The sequence below is a fragment of the Triticum aestivum genome, chromosome 2A, assembly GCF_018294505.1.
Source record: "Triticum aestivum cultivar Chinese Spring chromosome 2A, IWGSC CS RefSeq v2.1, whole genome shotgun sequence".
NCBI classification, from domain to species: Eukaryota; Viridiplantae; Streptophyta; class Magnoliopsida; order Poales; family Poaceae; genus Triticum; species Triticum aestivum.
The window spans coordinates 540,568,795-540,588,153 of record NC_057797.1 but is presented as its reverse complement, the minus strand read 5'-3'; positions in this window follow the sequence as shown (position 1 = coordinate 540,588,153).

Sequence of the window (19,359 nt, the reverse complement as noted above, 5' to 3'; positions counted from 1 at the left end):
CTTGGCAACAAAGATCTTTCCTTCAGACCTGTGATAGAAGGTGTACCCAATTGTTTCCTTAGGGTATCCTATGAAGACGCACTTCTCCGATTTGGGTTCAAGCTTATCAGGCTCAAGCCTTTTGACATAAGTGTCGCATCCCCAAACTTTAAGAAACGATAGCTTAGGTTTCTTGCCAAACCATAGTTCATACGGTGTCATGTCAACAGATTTAGACGGTTGCCTATTTAACGTGAATACAACTATCTCTAATGCATAACCCCAAAACGATAGTGGTAAATTGGTAAGAGACATCATAGAACGCACCATATCTAATAAAGTACGGTTACAGCGTTCGGAGACACCATTATGCTGTGGTCTTCCAGGTGGCATGAGTTGTGAAACAATTCCACATTGTTTTAAATGAAGGCCAAACTCGTAACTCAAATATCCGCCTCCGCAATCAAATTGTAGAAACTTTATTTTCTTACTACGATGATTCTCCACTTCACTCTAAAATTCCTTGAACTTTTCAAATGTTTCAGACTTGTGTTTCATCAAGTAGATATATCCATACCTACTCAAATTATATGTGAAGGTCAGAAAATAACGATAGCCACTGCATGCCTCAACACTCATCGGACCAGATCCATCGGTATGTATTATTTTCTATAACTCATTAGCTCGCTCCATTGTTCGAGAGAACAGAGTTTTAGTCATCTTGCCCATGAGGCATGGTTCACAAGTATCAAATGATTCATAATCAAGTGATTCCAAAAGTCCATCTGCATGGAGTTTCTTCATGCGCTTTACACCAATACGACCAAAATGGCAGTGCCACAAGTATGTTGCACTATCATTATCAACTTTGCATCTTTTGGCATCAATATTACGAATATGTATATCACTACGATCGAGATTCAACAAGAATAGACCATTCATCAAGGGTGCATGACCATAAACGATATTACTCATATAAATAGAACAACCATTATTCTCTGATTTAAATGAATAATCGTCTCACAATAAACAAGATCCATATATAATGTTCATGCTCAATGCTGGCACCAAATAACAATTATTGAGGTCTAAAACTAATCCCAAAGGTAGATGTAGAGGTAGTGTGCCGACGGCGATCACATCGACCTTGGAACCATTCCCGACGCGCATCGTCACCTCGTCCTTAGCCAATCTTCATTTATTTTGTAGCTCCGATTTCGAGTTACAAATATGAGCAACCGAACCAGTATCAAATACTCAGGTACTACTACGAGCATTAGTAAGGTACACATCAATAACATGTACATCAAATATACCTTTGTTCAATTTGCCATCCTTCTTATCCGCCAAGTATTTGGGTAGTTCCGCTTCTAGTGACCATTCCCTTTGTAGTAGAAGCACTCAGTTTCAGGCTTGGATCCAGCTTTGGGCTTCTTCACGGGAGCGGCAACTCGGTTGCCATCTTCTTGAAGTTCCCTTTCTTTCCCTTGCCCTTTTTCTTGAAACTAGTGGTCTTGTTAACCGTCAACACTTGATGCTCCTTCTTGATTTCTACCTCCATGGCCTTTAGGATTGCAAAGACCTCAGGATTGTTTTCGTCATCCCTTGCATATTATAGTTGATCACGGAGCCTTTGTAGCTTGGTGGCAGTGATTGAAGAACTCTGTCAATAAAACTCTCAACTGGAAGATCAATCCCCATATGAGTCAAGTGGTTATGATACCCAGACATTTTGAGTATCTGTTCACTGATATAACTATTCTCCTCCATCTTGCAGCTATAGAACTTGTTGGAGACTTCATATCACTCAATCTGGGCATTAGCTTGAAATATCAACTTCAGCTCTCGGAACATCTCATATACTCTATGATGTTCAAAACGTCTTTGAAGTCCCGGTTCTAAGTCGTAAAGCATGGCACACTGAACTATCGAGTAGTCATCAGATCGAGTCTGCCAGATGTTCATAACATCTGCAGTAGCTCCTGCGGCAAGTCTGTCACCTAGTGGTGCGTCAAGAAAATAATTTTTCTGTGTAGAAATGAGGATAATCCTCAAGTTACGGACCCAGTCCGTGTAGTTGCTACCATCATCTTTCAACTTAACTTTCTCTAGGAATGCATTAAAATTTAGGGGAATGGTAGCACGGGCCATTGATCTACAACATAGATATGCAAATACTATCAGGACTAAGTTCATGATAAATTAAGGTCAATTAATCAAATTAATAATGAACTCCCACTTAAATAAACATACCTCAAGTTATCTAAGTGATACATGATCCAAATCAACTAACCCATGTCCGATCATCACATGAGATGGGGTAGTCCTCAATGGTGAACATCTCTATGTTGATCATATCTACTATATGACTCAAGTTGGACCTTTCGGTCTCTAGTGTTCTGAGACCATATATGTACATGCTAGGCTTGTCAAGTTTCACCCAAGTATTATGTGTGTGCAAGGCTCCCTTACACCCGCTGTATGTGAACGTAGAGTCTATCACACCCGATCATCACTAGGTGCTTCAAAATGATGGACTTTGACAATGGTGCACACTCGGGGAGAACACTTTTATCTTGAAATTTAGTGAAGGGATCATCTTATAGTGCTACCTTGTTCGAAGCAAAATAAGATGCATAAAGGATAAACATCACATGCAATCAAAATATGTGACATGATATGGCCATCATCATCATGTGCTTTTAATCTCCATCTCCAAAGCATCATCATGATCTCCTTCGTCACCAGCTCGACACCTTGATCTCCATCATTACGTCGGGGTCGTCTCGCCAACTATTGCTTCTACAACTATTGCTAATGCATAGCGATAAAGTAAAGCAATTACATGGCACTTGCATTTCATAAAATAATTAAGACACAACCCTAAGGCTCTTGCCGGTTGTCGATATTACAAAACATGATTATCTCATACAACAACGTATATCACATCACGTCTTGACCATATCATATGACAACATGCCCTGCAAAAACAAGTTAGACGTCTTCTACTGTGTTGTTGCAAGTTTTACGTGGCTGCTACGGGCTTCTAGCAAGAACCATTCTTAACTACGCAAAAACCGCAATAGTGATTATCAAGTTTGCTATTTTAACCTTTTTCAAGGACCGGCCATAGTCAAATTCAATTCAACTAAAGCAGGAGAAACAGACACCCGCGATCCACCTTTATGCAAAAAAGTTGCATGTCAGTCGGTGGAACCAGTCTCATGTGCGTGGACATGTAAGGTTGTTCCAGGCGCTTCATCCCACAATACCACCAAATCAAAATAAGACGTTGGTGGTAAGAAGTATGACTATCAGCGCCCACAACTCCTTTGTGTTCTACTTGTGCATATCAACTATGCATAGACCTGGCTCTGATACCACTATTGGGGAACGTTGCATGGAAAACAAAAAAAATTCTACGCACATGCAAGATCTATCCATGGAGATGCATAGCTACGAGAGGGGAGAGTGTGTCTACATACCCTTGTAGACCGCAAGCGGAAGCATTTATTAACGCAGTTGATGTAGTTGAACTTCTTCGCAATCCAACCGATCAAGTACCAAACGTACGACACCTCGCGTTCAAAGAAGGATCCAGATAGATGGGTGTTTGTGCATGTCTGTGTGTGTTTGTGCACGCGTGTGTGTGTGTGTGGGGTGTATGTGGAGAAGAGAGACCACTAATGAAGGAAACCTAGTATAGGGAAGGGGGAATGGTGTGACATATGTGTCAAAGAGAGACAAAGGCATGTGTAGTAGTGGGATAGCATGGGTGCGTGCGGGGAGCAGACTATTTGGAAGAGACGTCGAGTGTGTGTGGGAGAGGGGTGTGGGAGCGAGAAAGAGAGAGAGAGAGAGGGGGGGGAGAGGGGTCGTTTGTGTGCAGAAGTGGTGTATAGATAGGGAGACAATGTTGATGTTGTTTGAAAGTGGCCTATGTACAGATACACAAGGGAAGCGAGTCATCGTGTGTGTGATAGGGACTTCATGAGAGATATAGAATAGATGGTGTAGAGAACAACGTGCGAGATTGAGAATGATGATACATTAGGGAGCTATGGAAAGAGTGACGACCTATATGTATATAGGGAAGGTGTTGGGCGGGTCTGCATGTGGAAGAGATAGAAAGAGGAGAGTGGTTCACAAGGAGACAAAGTGTGCTTGTTCGCAGTGGGGGTGGTGTGTGATAACCCACAAGTATAGGGGATCACAACAGTTTTCGAGGGTACAGTATTCAACCCAAATTTATAGATTCGACACAAGGGGAGCCAAAGAATATTTGAAGGTATTAGCAGCTGAGTTGTCAATTCAACCACACTTGGAGATTAATTATCTACAGCAACGTGATCAGTAGCAAAGTAATATGATAGTTTTGATAATAGTAGTAGCAGTAATGGTAACGGTAACAGTGATAGCAATAGTTTTGTAGCAAGTGTAATAGTGATGCTAGCAGTAGTAACTTAGCAAGAACAATATAAGATAAATTCGTAGGCATTGGATTGGTGACTTCTTGGATGATATTCATCATGAGACAGTTATAACCTAGGGCGATACGGCACTAGCTCCAGTTTGTCGATATAATGTAGGCATGTATTTCGTAAATAGTCATACGTGCTTATGGAAAGAACTTGCATGACATCTTTTGTCCTACCCTTCCGTGGCAGCGGGGTCCATATTGGAAACTAAGGGATATTAAGGCCTCCTTTTAATAGAGAACCGAAACAAAGCATTAACATAGTGAATACATCACACTACGGTCATCACCGGGAGTGGTCCCGGTTATTGTCACTCCGGGGTTGCCAGATCATAACACGTAGTAGCTGACTATAACTTGCAAGATCGGATCTAGAACATGGATATAATGGTGATAACATAAACAATTCAGATCTGAAATCATGGCACCTAGGCCCAAAGTGACAAGCATTAAGCATGGCAAAGTCATAGCAACATCAATCTTACAACATAGTGGATACTAGGGATCAAGCCCTAACAAAACTAACTCAATTACATGATGAATCTCATCCAACTCCTCACCAACCAGCGAGCCTACGAAGGAATTACTCAATCCCGGTGGGGAGCATCATGGAATTGGCGATGGAGAAGGGTTGGTGATGACGAAGAACGAAGATCCCGCTCTCCAGAGCCCCAAACGGACTCTAGATCTGGCCTCCCGAGGAAGAACAGAAGGTGGCGGTGGCTCCATCTCATGGATCGCGATAATTCTTTCTCCTTGATTATTTTCTAGAAAAATAGGATTTTATAGCGTTGGTTTCAAGGTCTGCAGGGCCACCAGGTGGGCACAACACACCTGGGCGCGCCAGGAGAGCGGGGTGCGCCCTAGTGGGTTGTGCTCACCTAGGTGCCCCCTATGGTGGGTCTTGACTCCAGAAATTCTTATTATTGATATAAAAAATCCTTGCACAGTTTCATTCCATTCTGAGAACTTTTATTTCTGCACAAAAGCAACACCATGGTAGTTCTGCTGAAAACAACGCCAGTCCGGGTTAGTTTAATTCAAATCATGCAAATTAGAGTCCAAAACAAGAGGAAAAGCGTTAGGAAAAGTAGATACGTTGGAGATGTATCAACTCCCCCAAGCTTAAACCTTTGCTTGTCCTCAAGCAATTCAGTTGATAAACTAAAAATGAAAAAGAAAAACTTTTACGAACTCTTTTGCTCTTGTTTGCATAAATAAGCTTAAACAACACCCAGGTTTTCAGCCAATATTATAACTAACCATGCCCACGATAACTCTTAAAGATTACATTAACTCATATCAATGACATAATCAGCTAGCGAGCAATAATAAGACATCTCAAACGGCAACACATTATCAAAACAACCATGATATAATATGACAATAGTGGTATCTTGCTAGCCCTTTCTGAGACCGCAAAACATAAATGCAAAGCACCTCCAAAGTCCAAGCAGCGACTAAACATTGTAATTCATGGTAGAAAAGATCCAGTCATGATGCACCCAACATTAGCTACACACAATGCATAAGTCATGAGAGCTGTGCTCCCAGGTTCTAGCGCTTGTTTTAGAAGGTGATGACACAACATAAAAGTAAATAGATAGTCCCTTCGCAGAGGGAAGCAGTGATTTGCAGAGGTGCCAGAGCTCAAGTTTTAAAACAGAGTTAAATGGTATTTTGAGACATGCACCCTTCTCATTTACTTCACGACTATCATTTATCAATATCTCCCATGCTAAACAAGCTAGTGGTGGTTCCCAAGCGATAAAAAGTAAATGTTTTGACTCCATTGGGAGTTTTTGTTTGATTATTCGAGCGATTAACTCTTTTTGTATTTTGTAGTTTGGGACTGGGCATCCCTAATACCGCCCTTTTCTCGTGCGATGGCGAGTGAATAAACACTCGACATGAGAATAACCCGCTTATTATGGAAGATACCGACTACCTCCAGTCGTTCCATGAGCCATCCAAGCACACAAAAAGGATATATTTTTAGAAGTTGTTTAGAGGTGGCACATGCAAATTTACTTAGGATGGTAGGGTAATACCGCATATAGGTATGTATGGTGGACTCATCTGGAATAACTTTGGGTTCAAGGTTTTTGATGTACAAGCAGAATCCCCACTTAGTACAGGCGAAGGCTAGCAATTAGATTGAGAAGCGGCCAGCTAGAGAGCAACAACGATCATGATCATGCATTGTGCATAAGTAACATTGGACACTAGCATGAGTAGGATATGAACACCATGAACATAAATATCATAGAGGCTATGTTGGTTTTGATTCAACTACATGCATGAACATATGCCAAGTCAAGCCACTCGAACATTCAGAGGGGGATACCATATCATCATACTTCATCACAATCATTTTAACGCAATGTTGATATCCAAGATAAATCATTATCTACTCCCAACTACTTATGCATGGCATGAGAAACTATAATCTCTAATTATCATTGCAAACATGTTTAATCATAATGGGTTGAATCATGGATACTAGGTTAAACATATTTACGCAAACAGAACAAGTCAAGTTCATACCAGTTTCTCTCTGCCACAACCAGTTTATCGAATATCATCATTATTGCCTTTCACTTGCACGACCAAATGATATGAAAATAATCATAGTGCAAGAGTGCCATGGACTAAGCTGGAATCTGCAAATATTTTATTCAACAGGAGAAGACAAGGTAAAATGGGCTCTTTATTAGTTAAACAATTATTCATATGAGAGCCACTCAACATTTTCATCATGGTCTTCTCCTCGGTACAACTCGAATAAAAGGAAAAGAAATTCAGAGAAACACACTAAAATATTTTTGGAGTTTTTGGTTTTCTTGAACAAGCAAATAAAAGGGAAAAGCAAAAGCGAGAAAAACTATTTACACGGGAAAACTACCAACAAGCAAAAGAAGAACAAGGAAATCTTTTTGGGTTTTCTTTTTAATACTACAACTAAGCATGCGTGGAAAGTAAACTAGCTACAACTATTTTTTTTGTTTTTTCCAAAGTTTTTCAAACACACAAGAAGAAAGCAAGAAAAGAGTAAAATTTAAACATGGATGATACAATGAAAAAGTGTGAACACCGACAAGATTAATAAGTGGACATGAATGTAATGTAGGTGAGAACACATACTCCCCGAAGCTTAGGCTTTTGGCCTAACTTGGTAATCGATCAGAAGTCTGGATGGTAGTAGGGATATTGAGGAGCGAGCATCCACTGATCCCACTGCGGAGGCTCCTCCTCTGCCTCTGCAGCAGCCTGAGCGTTCTGGTAGGCGATGATGTCCGCAGGCATGATCCTATATCCGCCCCTGGCAACAGAATCAAACAAAGCAGGAGGAGGCAATGGAATACTATCACGAGTTTCAATGTGAAAAACCAGGTTATAAGGAATAGGAATGTTAGGAGACTCTTTATCAGTGAAATGGTGGTGATCCATGGCAGCATGGTCTAGGTAAACCTTGGTCAGAGGATAATCATGAGTGCGTATCTCAACCTCGAAGTGAGCCGCCAAACGAGTAGCATAAATCCCACCATGAATTTTACCTTTTGATTTATTAAGGTGGAGGCGACAAGCCACAATAGCTCCCAAGCTATAAGTTTTATCGCCCTCTAATGCACGATGCAAAACAACAAGGTCTGGTGAGCTGAGTGCACCCACCTTCTCCCTAGCAAGCAAGCATTTTGCAATGAAAAGAGCAAAGTAATGAACCACAGGAAAATGCAAGCCAGCGGCAGTGATAGCTGACACCCCTCTCTCATCTCCCACTGTCAAAGTGCGATAAAAAGCCTCAAACTCAGCCGGCCTAGGCTCGGCCAAGCTCCCATCAGAAGGGATCATGCATATGTTACAAAATTCAGTAAGTGGTATCTGATGGTTTTCAGCATATAAATCAAAGCTCACTTCAGGAGGATTATTCCTAGGCAGGAAAGTAAAGCTCTGAACAAAGATGTTTGTGAGGATTTGATGTTGTTCACACTCATCTGCGATGAAGTCGGTGAGGCCTACATTAGCAGCATATTGCATGAACTCCTGAAGAATCCAGCCTCTTCCAAGAATGGGGTGTGCAGCCATTCACACGGGCGTACTTCCACCAACCTCCGAGGATGAAGATCACTATCAGAGGACTCCCTAATAACACCCTTGGAGTTCTTCTTGGAGCCCAACTTCCTGAAGATATTCATGGTTTTCCTATGAACAAAATTCTGAAATTTATTAGCCCACAAAATTTTCTCAACAAAAATTCACAAAAATGATACCAACTACTCATAGGGATACATGGAGGCCAAAGCAAGCATTCAAACTACTTAGAACACTAAGAATTCAACATGCAAGCTCATCTATAGCAGCACCAAGAGTAGCTAATTATTCAAAATATAAACCACTAAAACAAAAACTAATTGGACAAATGGTGGGGTCACATACCAAGCAACAATCCCCCGAAACAGTTTCGGAAACGGAGCTTCGAGCAAAGAGATTGAAATCAACGGGTTTGAGAGCAAGAACACGGAAGAGAGAGCAATGGAGATTTTTTTTTGGAGGTAAGTGATGATGTGGTGTAAAGAGATAAGTGAGGGGGGCACGTGGGGACCACAACCCACCAGGGCGCGCCTGGGGGTCCTGGCGCACCACCTTCCTTTGATGTTATTTGCACCAAAAATTCTTAAATATTCAGAAAAAATCATATAAAATTTTCAGGGCATTCCGAGAACTTTTATTTTTGGATCATTTTTTATTGCACGGGAAAATCAGAAAATAGACCAAACAAGACATTTTATTTTATTTAACTAATAAAAATAGAGAATAAAAAGTAGGGACAAAAAGTAGTGCTTACTAAATTCATCAACTTCATACAACTCAAAAATGATCCATTAATAAGGTTGATCAAGTCTTATTAACAACCACTTTTGATTAGCATGAAACCGAAGAACTTTCGTAAATCACTAAGTTACCTAAATGGGTATATGAATGTCCCCAACAATAAGCATTTCATATTTCTTTTTTACAGTAGGTAGAGGTATTTGAAAACTTCCAATAGTGATTGTCGGGGATTTTTCAATAACATTAATACCATTCAATTGGAATTGTTTCTTCGGAAAGTGCACAGTATGCTCATTACTATTAATATGAAAAGTGACCTTGCTTTTATTGCAATCAATAACAGCCCCTACAGTATTCAAGAAGGGTCTACCAAGGATAATCGACATGTTGTCGTCCTTGGGCATCTCAAGTATAACAAAGTCGGTCAAAATAGTAACATTAGCAACAACAATGGGCACATCCTCACAAATACCGATAGGTATGGTAGTTGATTTATCAGCCATTTGCAAAGATATTTCAGTAGGCGTGAGTTTATTCAAATCAAGTCTTTTATATAAAGAGAAAGGCATAACACTAACACCAGCTCCTAAATCACACAAAGCAGTTTTCACATAATTCTTCTTGATGGAGCAATGTATAGTTGGTATTCCCGGATCTCCAAGTTTTTTAGGTACTCCATCTTTAAAAGTATAATTAGCAAGCATAGTGGAGATTTCAGCTTCCGGTATTTTTCTCTTATTTGTGATGATGTCTTTCATATACTTTCCATAAGGAGGCATTTTCAAGATATCAGTCAAGCGAGTACGCAAAAAGATTGGCCTCAGCATTTCAGCAAAGCATTCAAATTCTTCTTCATCATTCTTTTTAGTTGACTTAGGTGGAAAAGGCATTGGTTTTTGAACCCACGGTTCTCTTTCTTTACCGTGTTTTCTAGCAATGAAGTCTCTTTTATCATACCTTTTATTCTTAGGTTGTGGGTTATCAAGATCAACAGGTGGTTCTATCTCAACATCATTGTCTAGTTCTTTATTATTTGGTTGAGAGTCTTCATGAACATCAGCATTATCTTTTTCATTATCACTAGGTGGATGTTCATTACCAGACTGAGTTTCAGCATCAAAGATAGAAGTTTCATTATCATTATTAGGAGGTTTCTCTATTTCAGGTTCACTAGGATCATTCTTCTTTTTCTTTTTCTTTTTCTTTTTCTTTTTATTTTTAGAAGAACTAGGTGCAGTAGTGTTGGCTCTTTGTGAATGTTGTTCAATTCTTTTTGGGTGTCCCTCAGGATAAAGTGGTTCCTGAGTCATTTTTACCTCCTCTAGTTGCAACTCTAACAGCAAAGTCATGCATATTATTATTCATTTCATCAAGCAACTCTCTTTGAGATTTAGCAACTTGTTCTAACTGAGTTTGAACCATAGAAGCATGCTTTGCAACACCTCTAACATCATTTGATATTCTAAATAACAAGCCACTGAAGCGAGCAATCATATCAGAATTGCATTTCAATTGTTTCATAACATTTGCATTGAAGTGATCTTGTTTTCTAATATAATTTTGAAACTCATAAAGGCATTGGCTAGGATGCATATTGTGAGGATTATAATTATCATTGAATTTCATAATAGAATTTACCTCTACCACCTTAGGAGGTGGTGGTGTATTAAGCCCATGTATTTCTTCAATAGGAGATAAAATTTTAACATCCTCGGCTTTAAGACCTTTTTCCTTCATAGATTTATTTGCCTCTTGCATATCTTCAGGATTGAGATATAATATACCCCTCTTCTTCGGAGTGGGTTTAGGCGGTGGTTTAGGAAGAGTCCAATCATCATAATTTTTCAATATATTATTCAATAATTCTTCAGCTTGTCCAATAGTTCGTTCCCTCAAAACACAACCATCACAACTATCTAGGAAGTCCCTAGAAGCATCGGTTAGTCAATTATAGAAGATATCAAGTATTTCATTTTTCTTAAGAGGATGATTAGGCAAAGCATTAAGTAATTGGCAAAGCCTCCCCCAAGCTTGTGGGAGACTCTCTTCGTTAATTTGAACAAAGTTAAATATTTTCTGCAAGGCAACTTGTTTCTTATGAGCTGGGAAATATTTTCAGAGAAGTAATAAATCATATCCTAGGGACTATGCACACAACCAGGAGCAAGAGTATTGTACCAAGATTTAGCATCAACCTTTAATGATAAAGGAAACAATTTGAGAATAAAGTAGTAGCGAGTTTTCTCATCATGAGTAAAAAGAGTGGCTATGTCATTCAACTTAGTAAGATGTGCCACAACAGTTTCAGTTTCATAACCATGGAAAGGATCAGATTCAACCAAAGTAATTAACTCTGGGTCGATAGAGAATTCATAATCCTTATCATCAATAAATATAGGTGAAGTAGCAAACTTAGGATCACATTTCATTCTAGCATTCAAAGATTTTTCTTTATACTTGCATAATAATTTCTCTAGATCATCTCTATCTCTGCAAGCAAGAATATCTCTAGTTGTTTATTCACTCATAACATAACCTTCCGATACCTTAGGCAATTCATATCTAGGAGGGCTAGTTCTAGCAGGTGTTTCAGGAGTTCCAGCTTCAAGCTCGTCATAAAATTCAACAACATCATATTGTATAACTTGAGCAATTTGTTTATCAAGAAATTCACCAAGTGGCACATCATCATTATCAAGCAAGGTACTAGCATCATCATAAGCATTATCCATAGCAGAAGAGCATCATCAATAACTTACGACATATTAGAATTGATAGCATGTGGTGGTGTTGCAAGTTTACTTATAATAGAAGGTGAATCTAAAGCAGAACTGGATGGTAGTTCCTTACCTCCCCTCATCTTTGAGGGAAAAATCTTAGTCTTGGCATCCTTCAAATTCTTCATAGTGATAATATGATAATAATCCCAAGTGACTCAAGAAATATAGCTATGCTCCCCAGCAACAGCGCCAGAAAAAGGTCTTGATAACCGACAAGTATAGGGGATGGCAACAGTTTTCGAGGGTAGAGTATTCAACCCAAATTTATAGATTCGACGCAAGGGGAGCCAAAGAATATTTGAAGGTATTAGCAGCTAAGTTGTCAATTCAACCACACCTGGAGATTAATTATCTGCAGCAACGTGATCAGTAGCAAAGTAATATGATAGTTTTGATAATAGTAGTAGCAGTAAAGGAAACGGTAACAATGATAGCAACAGTTTTTTAGGAAGTGTAACAGTGATGATAGTAGTAGTAACTTAGCAAGAACAATATAAGATAAATTCGTAGGCATTGGATCGGTGACTTGTTGGATGATATTCATCATGAGACGGTTATAACCTAGGGCGATATGGCACTAGCTCCAGTTCGTCGATATAATGTAGGCATGTATTCCGTAAATAGTCATACGTGCTTATGGAAAGAACTTGCATGACATCTTTTGTCCTACCCTTCCGTGGCAGCGGGGTCCATATTGGAAACTAAGGGATATTAAGGCCTCCTTTCAATAGAGAACCAGAACAAAGCATTAACACATAGTGAATACATGAACTCCTCAAACTACGCTCATCGCTGGGAGTGGTCCTGGTTATTGTCACTCCGGGGTTGCCGGATTATAACACATAGTAGGTGACTATAACTTTCAAGATCGGATCTAGAACATGGATATAATGGTGATAACATAAATCGGTTCAGATCCAAAATCATGGCACCTGGGCCCAAAGTGACAAGAATTAAGCATGGCAAAGTCATAGCAACATCAATCTTAGAACATAGTGGATACTAGGGATCAAGCCCTAACAAAACTAACTCGATTACATGATGAATCTCATCCAACTCCTCACTGACCAGCGAGCCTATGAAGGAATTACTCACTCCCGGTGGGAAACATCATGGAATTGGCGATGGAGAAGGTTTGGTGATGACGAAAAACGAAGATCCCCCTCTCTGGAGCCCCAAACAGACTCCAGATCTAGCCTCCCGAGGAAGAAAAGAAGGTGGCGGTGGCTCTGTCTCATTGATCGCGATAATTCTTTCTCCCTGATTTTCCCCCTAGAAAAATAGGATTTTATAGCATCGGTTTCAGGGTCTGCGGGGCCACCAGGTGGGCACAACCCACCTCGGCGCGACAGGAGAGGGGGGCGTGCCCTGGTGGGTTGTGCTCACCCAGGTGCCCCCCTCTGGTGGGTCTTGGCTCCAGAAATTCCTATTATTGATATAAAAAATCCTCGCAAAGTTTCGTTCCATTCCGAACTTTTATTTCTGCACAAAAACAACACCATGATAGTTTTGCTGAAACAGCATTAGTCCGGGGTTAGTTTCATTCAAATCATGCAAATTAGAGTCCAAAGCAAGGGGAAAGGCGTTAGGAAAAGTAGATATGTTGGAGACGTATCAGTTACTCATATGGGCCAAAACGTGGGCCTATAATCATTTTGGGCCATTAGCAGGTCTAAACGTATAGTAGTTTTCCGCCTTTAACATGCCGAGTAAAGTTCTGGCCAGCTGGGCAGAGAATACCATGGGATTTTAACAGGCTAAAAACTAGATGGGCTAGCGTTGAGCCGAAAAATTCACAGGCCAATACAGGCCGAAAATCCCTAAGGCCCATGTTTGGCCCAAATAGGACGAGCCATTAACAGGCCAAAATATATCTCGGGCCTATTTTGGCCCAATAAAATTATGGGCTTTAAGCAGGACGGTATCAACGCGGGTGTAGGCCCAATAGTGTCATGGGACATTATCGGATGGGCTGTAAGCAGGCCAGATTCAACGCCGGTTGTAATTAGGCCCAACTATTACACGGGCCATTAACAGGCCAATAGGCCAATTGGGCTAAAATTTATCCACGAAGACTACAGGCTGTTAAGTGGCCTAAAGTTACTTCGGAGAAGAAATAGCTCAGTTTCTGCATGGGCCGTTAAATGGCCTAAAGTTAAACCGGGCTGACAACGTCCCAGATGCACCACAAGCCACTAACAGGCCGAAACTATTATCGAGCCGAACTGTTAAACGGGCATTTAACAGGCTGAAATACAAACCTGGCTTAGAATGGTCCCAAAAGAATAGTGGCCTGTTAACGGGCCTGATCCAGTATGAGCCATAATTTGGCCCAAAACACGGTAGGCCGTGAACGGGCCTGATCTGATATGGGCCTCAATTTGACCCAAAACATGACAGGTTGTTAACGGGCCAGCCCACTAGTGTCTGAAAAAATATGGTGGGCCTTTAGCTGGGCCGGCCTTTTCACCTTAAATGGGCCACTATTGGGTCGTGCCACGTGTTGACGTATCATAGGCGTCTTCCGTCCATTGTAGGTATGACATTTGTCCCAACGATGAGCTGACACGTGCATTATCCGGCGAATGAGAATTTTACACGTGGAAAATCCCCATTGGTCGGGGCTGTTAACGGGTTACCGGATCCAAACCGGAACACGATAGCTTAACGGTGACCCGTTATGGTGGATGCCACGTGTCGGTCACCCTTGACGAAAGCACTTCTATGACGCATGATTTATCGTCATGGAAGTGGACACTTCCGTGATGATAATTTTGGTAATGTCATGGAACACTTCTATGACAACACAGGTATGACTATCTTGATTCTGTCATAAAATTGTCATGGATGTACATGCATGACAGAAAACGTGACATATTGTGACAAACACGTATCATCACGAAAGTGTATTTTTTTTAGTAGTGAGGGTTCGAAAACATTGTCTCTAGCACCCACCACTTCTTCTGGACGCACAAGGGACATGAAGTGTCATATATGCAAAGCTGGTAGGCACTTGATGAAGAACTGCCCAAATAAACGAACATTCATTGTGCGGGAAGATGGTGAGTACTCCTTTGCTAGTGATTTGGATGAAGATACTCGTGCTATGCTTGCCACTAATAATGTAGGTGACACTAAGGAGCATGACACGGAGGAGATACATATTAATGTTGATATGGCAGATTAGTACCCAAGCCTTGTAACCATGCGGGTACTTAGTGCCCAGGTGGGGCATGCTGAGTTACATCAATGCCATAATCTTTTTCAAACTAAGTTTGTTGTCAAAGGGCATTCAGTTCGTGTGATCATTGATGGTGGGAGCTGCAATAATTTGGCGAGTACAGAGATGGTAGAGAAGCTTTGCCTCACAACTACGATACACCCCCATCCATATTACATTCAATGGTTCAACGACTGTGGTAAGTAGAAGGTAACACGTCATGTAAGAGTACATTTTACACTTGGTTCATATGATGATTATGTTGACTGTGATGTTGTACCTATGCAAGCTTGTTATTTATTGTTAGGTCGACCTTGGCAATATAATAATAGTGTGACCCATCATGGTATAACAAATTCATATACTCTCATGTTCGAACGAAAAAACCATTAACTTGCTTCCTATGACTCTTGATGAAATACTAAATGATGGGAAAGCTAAATCAATGGATCATGCTACGCATAGTATGCTTACTGTCAATTCTGAGATTTTTCCCTTGAGTGTTCCAACTTCTGAACTGGACATACTGCATGCTCACATAGTTCATTTGTGTCCCCATAATTCATGTATAGACTCTGTGTGGGATACTTATCATGATATTCCTAATGGTGCTATTACAAATATATCACACCCTCATGAGCTAACGCCTTTGGAATAGCCTATATACGTTGCATGTATTTTTGCTTTGCTCTATTGTGTGTTCCAGATAAATGCAAGCCGAGGATGGCTTTGTTTTCAAGAAAGGGAGGATGATGTGGACATAAGTTATCATAGAGATGTCCATAAATATTATATGAAATATTTTTCAATCATTTGACATGGACCTATGACTAGAGCACGTACACACCGATTAAACCATCGGTTACTTTTGTTTCTCGGTACATCTAATTTATTTCGTAAGAACTCGATGCTGCTTTAATTTTGGATTTACTTGTACTCAGGAACGAAGGGATCAGAGAGTCAAGGAGAGATGCTCACTTAGAGATGGGAGATGGAGATGCATGCACCTTACATTCACAAGAAGGAAAACTAATTGCATGCATGTTCCTTGTCAATCCATCCATCATGCATGCAACGTCCAAGTGCATAAGACCACAAGCTCTAGACTTTGCTCCAAGTTTCAAAATTATCCATGCATGGGGTGTCTCAAGACCTGTTGGTGCATCATGAGTTTCACATTGGGCCCGCAAAATCAATTAAGCCGCCCTGCTGTGTTCGTCCTCCCTACGGCCCTGCTTTGTGGACCAACGTGCAAGGTGATACGTCTCCAACATATCTATAATTTTTTATTGTTCCATGCTATTATATTATTTGTTTTGGATGTTAATGGGCTTTATTTTACACTTTTATATTATTTTTGGGACTAACCTACTAACCCAAGGCCTGGTGCAAATTGTTGTTTTTTGCCTATTTCAGTGTTTCGCAGAAAAGGAATATCAAACGGAATCCAAACGGAATAAAACCTTCAGGAGAGTTATTTTTGGAACAAACGTGATCCAGGGGACTTGGAGTGGATGTCAAGCAACCAACGAGGAGTCCACGAGGCAGGGGAGCGCGCCTACCCCCCTGGGCACGCCCTCCCCCCTCATGGGCCCCTCGTGGCTCCACCGACCTACATCTTCTTCCTATATATATATATTCATATACCCCGAAAGCATCCAGGAGCACCACGAAACCCTATTTCCACTGCCGCAACCTTCTGTACCCAAGAGATCCCATCTTGGGGCCTTTTCCGGAGCTCCGCCAGAGGGGGCATCGATCATGGAGGGCCTCTACATCAACTCCATGGTCCCTCCGATGATGTGTGAGTAGTTTATGTCAGACCTTCGGGTCCATAGCTATTAGCTAGATGGCTTCTTCTCTCTCTTTGAATCTCAATACAAAGTTCTCCTCGATCTTCTTGGAGATCTATTCGATGTAACTCTTTTTGCGGTGTGTATGTCGAGATCCGATGAATTGTGGGTTTATGATCAAGTCTATCTATGAACAATATTTGATTCTTCTCTGAAATCTTTTATGTATGATTGGTTATCTTTTCAAGTCTCTTCGAATTATCAGTTTGGTTTGGCCTACTAGATTGGTCTTTCTTGCAATGGGAGAAGTGCTTAGCTTTGGGTTCAATCTTGCGGTGCTCGATCCAAGTGATAGAAAGGGAAACGACACATATTGTATTGTTGCCATCGAGGATAAAAAGATGGGGTTTATATCATATTGCTTGAGTTTATCCCTCTACATCATGTCATCTTACCTAATGCGTTACTCTGTTCTTATGAACTTAATACTCTAGATGCATGCTGGATAGCGGTCGATGTGTGGAGTAATAGTAGTAGATGCAGGCAGGAGTCGGTCTACTTGTCACGGACGTGATGCCTATATACATGATCATGCCTAGATATTCTCATAATTATTCACTTTTCTATCAATTGCTTGATAGTAATTTGTTTACCCACCGTAATACTTATGCTATCTTGAGAGAAGCCACTAGTGAAACCTATGGCCCCCGGGTCTATTCTCCTTTATATTAATCTACCGTCAACAAGCTATTTTCTATTACCATATATTTTGCAATCTTTATTTTCCAATCTATATCATAAAAATACCAAAAATATTTATCTTATCATTATTATCTCTGTCAGATCTCACTCTCGTAAGTGACCGTGAAGGGATTGACAACCCCTTTATCGCGTTGGTTGCGAGGTTCTTATTTGTTTGTGTAGGTACGAGGGACTTGCGTGTAGTCTCCTACTAGATTGATACCTTGGTTCTCAAAAAATGAGGGAAATACTTACGCTACTTTGTTGTATCACCCTTTCCTCTTCAACGAGAAACCAACGCAGTGCTCAAGAGGTAGCAAGAAGGATTTCTGGCGCCGTTGCCAGGGAGGTTGCACCAAGTCAAGTCAAGATTTGATCTCCCGTCAACAAGCCATTTCTGGCGCCGTTGCCGGGGAGATCTACGCACAAGTCAAGACATACCAAGTACCCATCACAAACTCTTGTCCCTCGCATTACATTATTTTCCATTTGCCTCTCATTTTCCTCTCCCCCACTTCACCTTTGCCGTTTTATTCGCCCTCTTTTCCGTTCGCCTCTTTCCCATTTTCTTTGATGTCTTACTTGGCTCGTTTGGTTGGAATAGTTGTTTATTTATTGCTAAACGGAGAACCTAATATCTATGGATCCTCATCCACTTGCTAATCTTTTTAAGAGATCCAATTATGATGAACCAATTGCTAGTGAGTTTTTTGCACTAGATTATCTTTATGAAGTTTTGCTTGAAATTCGTGAATCTGAAAAATTGTGATGAAGTACTTTATGGAGTGATTCACAATGGATCCTTGAATAAAAAGCATGATTGCAATGATGATAGTATAAATTCTATTAATGTCAAATGTGCTTATAATATGCAAAACCCTAAGCTTTGGGATGCTAGTTTTGCTATGTCTACTACTTGTTGCAATGATCATGATTGGGGTGATTCTTCTTTTGATCTCGAAAATTTATTTAAGCCCCATGATGAATATGAGATTGATTTTATGCAATAATATTGAAAGTGGGTTTGGAAGAGTGTCAACTTTATATCCCACATATTTGGAGAATGTTCAATCTTATGAAGTTTTTGATAAAAGTGGGTTTGGAGATGTGATGACTTTAGTTAATGTTAATCCCACTATTTTGGAAGAGTGTCAACTTTGCATGCATGTGGATCATGTTAAGAATATTTTATGTGATAGCTACATTGTTGAATTTTCTTATGATCCTACATGTAATTATTATGAGAGAGGAAAATATGGTTGTAGAAATGTTCATGTTACTAAATTACCTCTCGTTATGTTGAGATTGTTATTGTTTCTTTCCGCTTCCTTGCATATGCTAGTTTTTGCTTGCCTTGATAATTTGTTTGCCTATAAGATGCCTATGCATAGGAAGTATGTTAGACATAGATGTGTTTGTCACGTGTTTTATGATGCTCTCTTTGTGCTTCAATTCTTGTCTTTCATGTGAGCATCGTTGAAATCTTTTGCCTAGCTAAAAGGCTTTAAAGAAAAGCACCTGTTGGGAGACAACCCA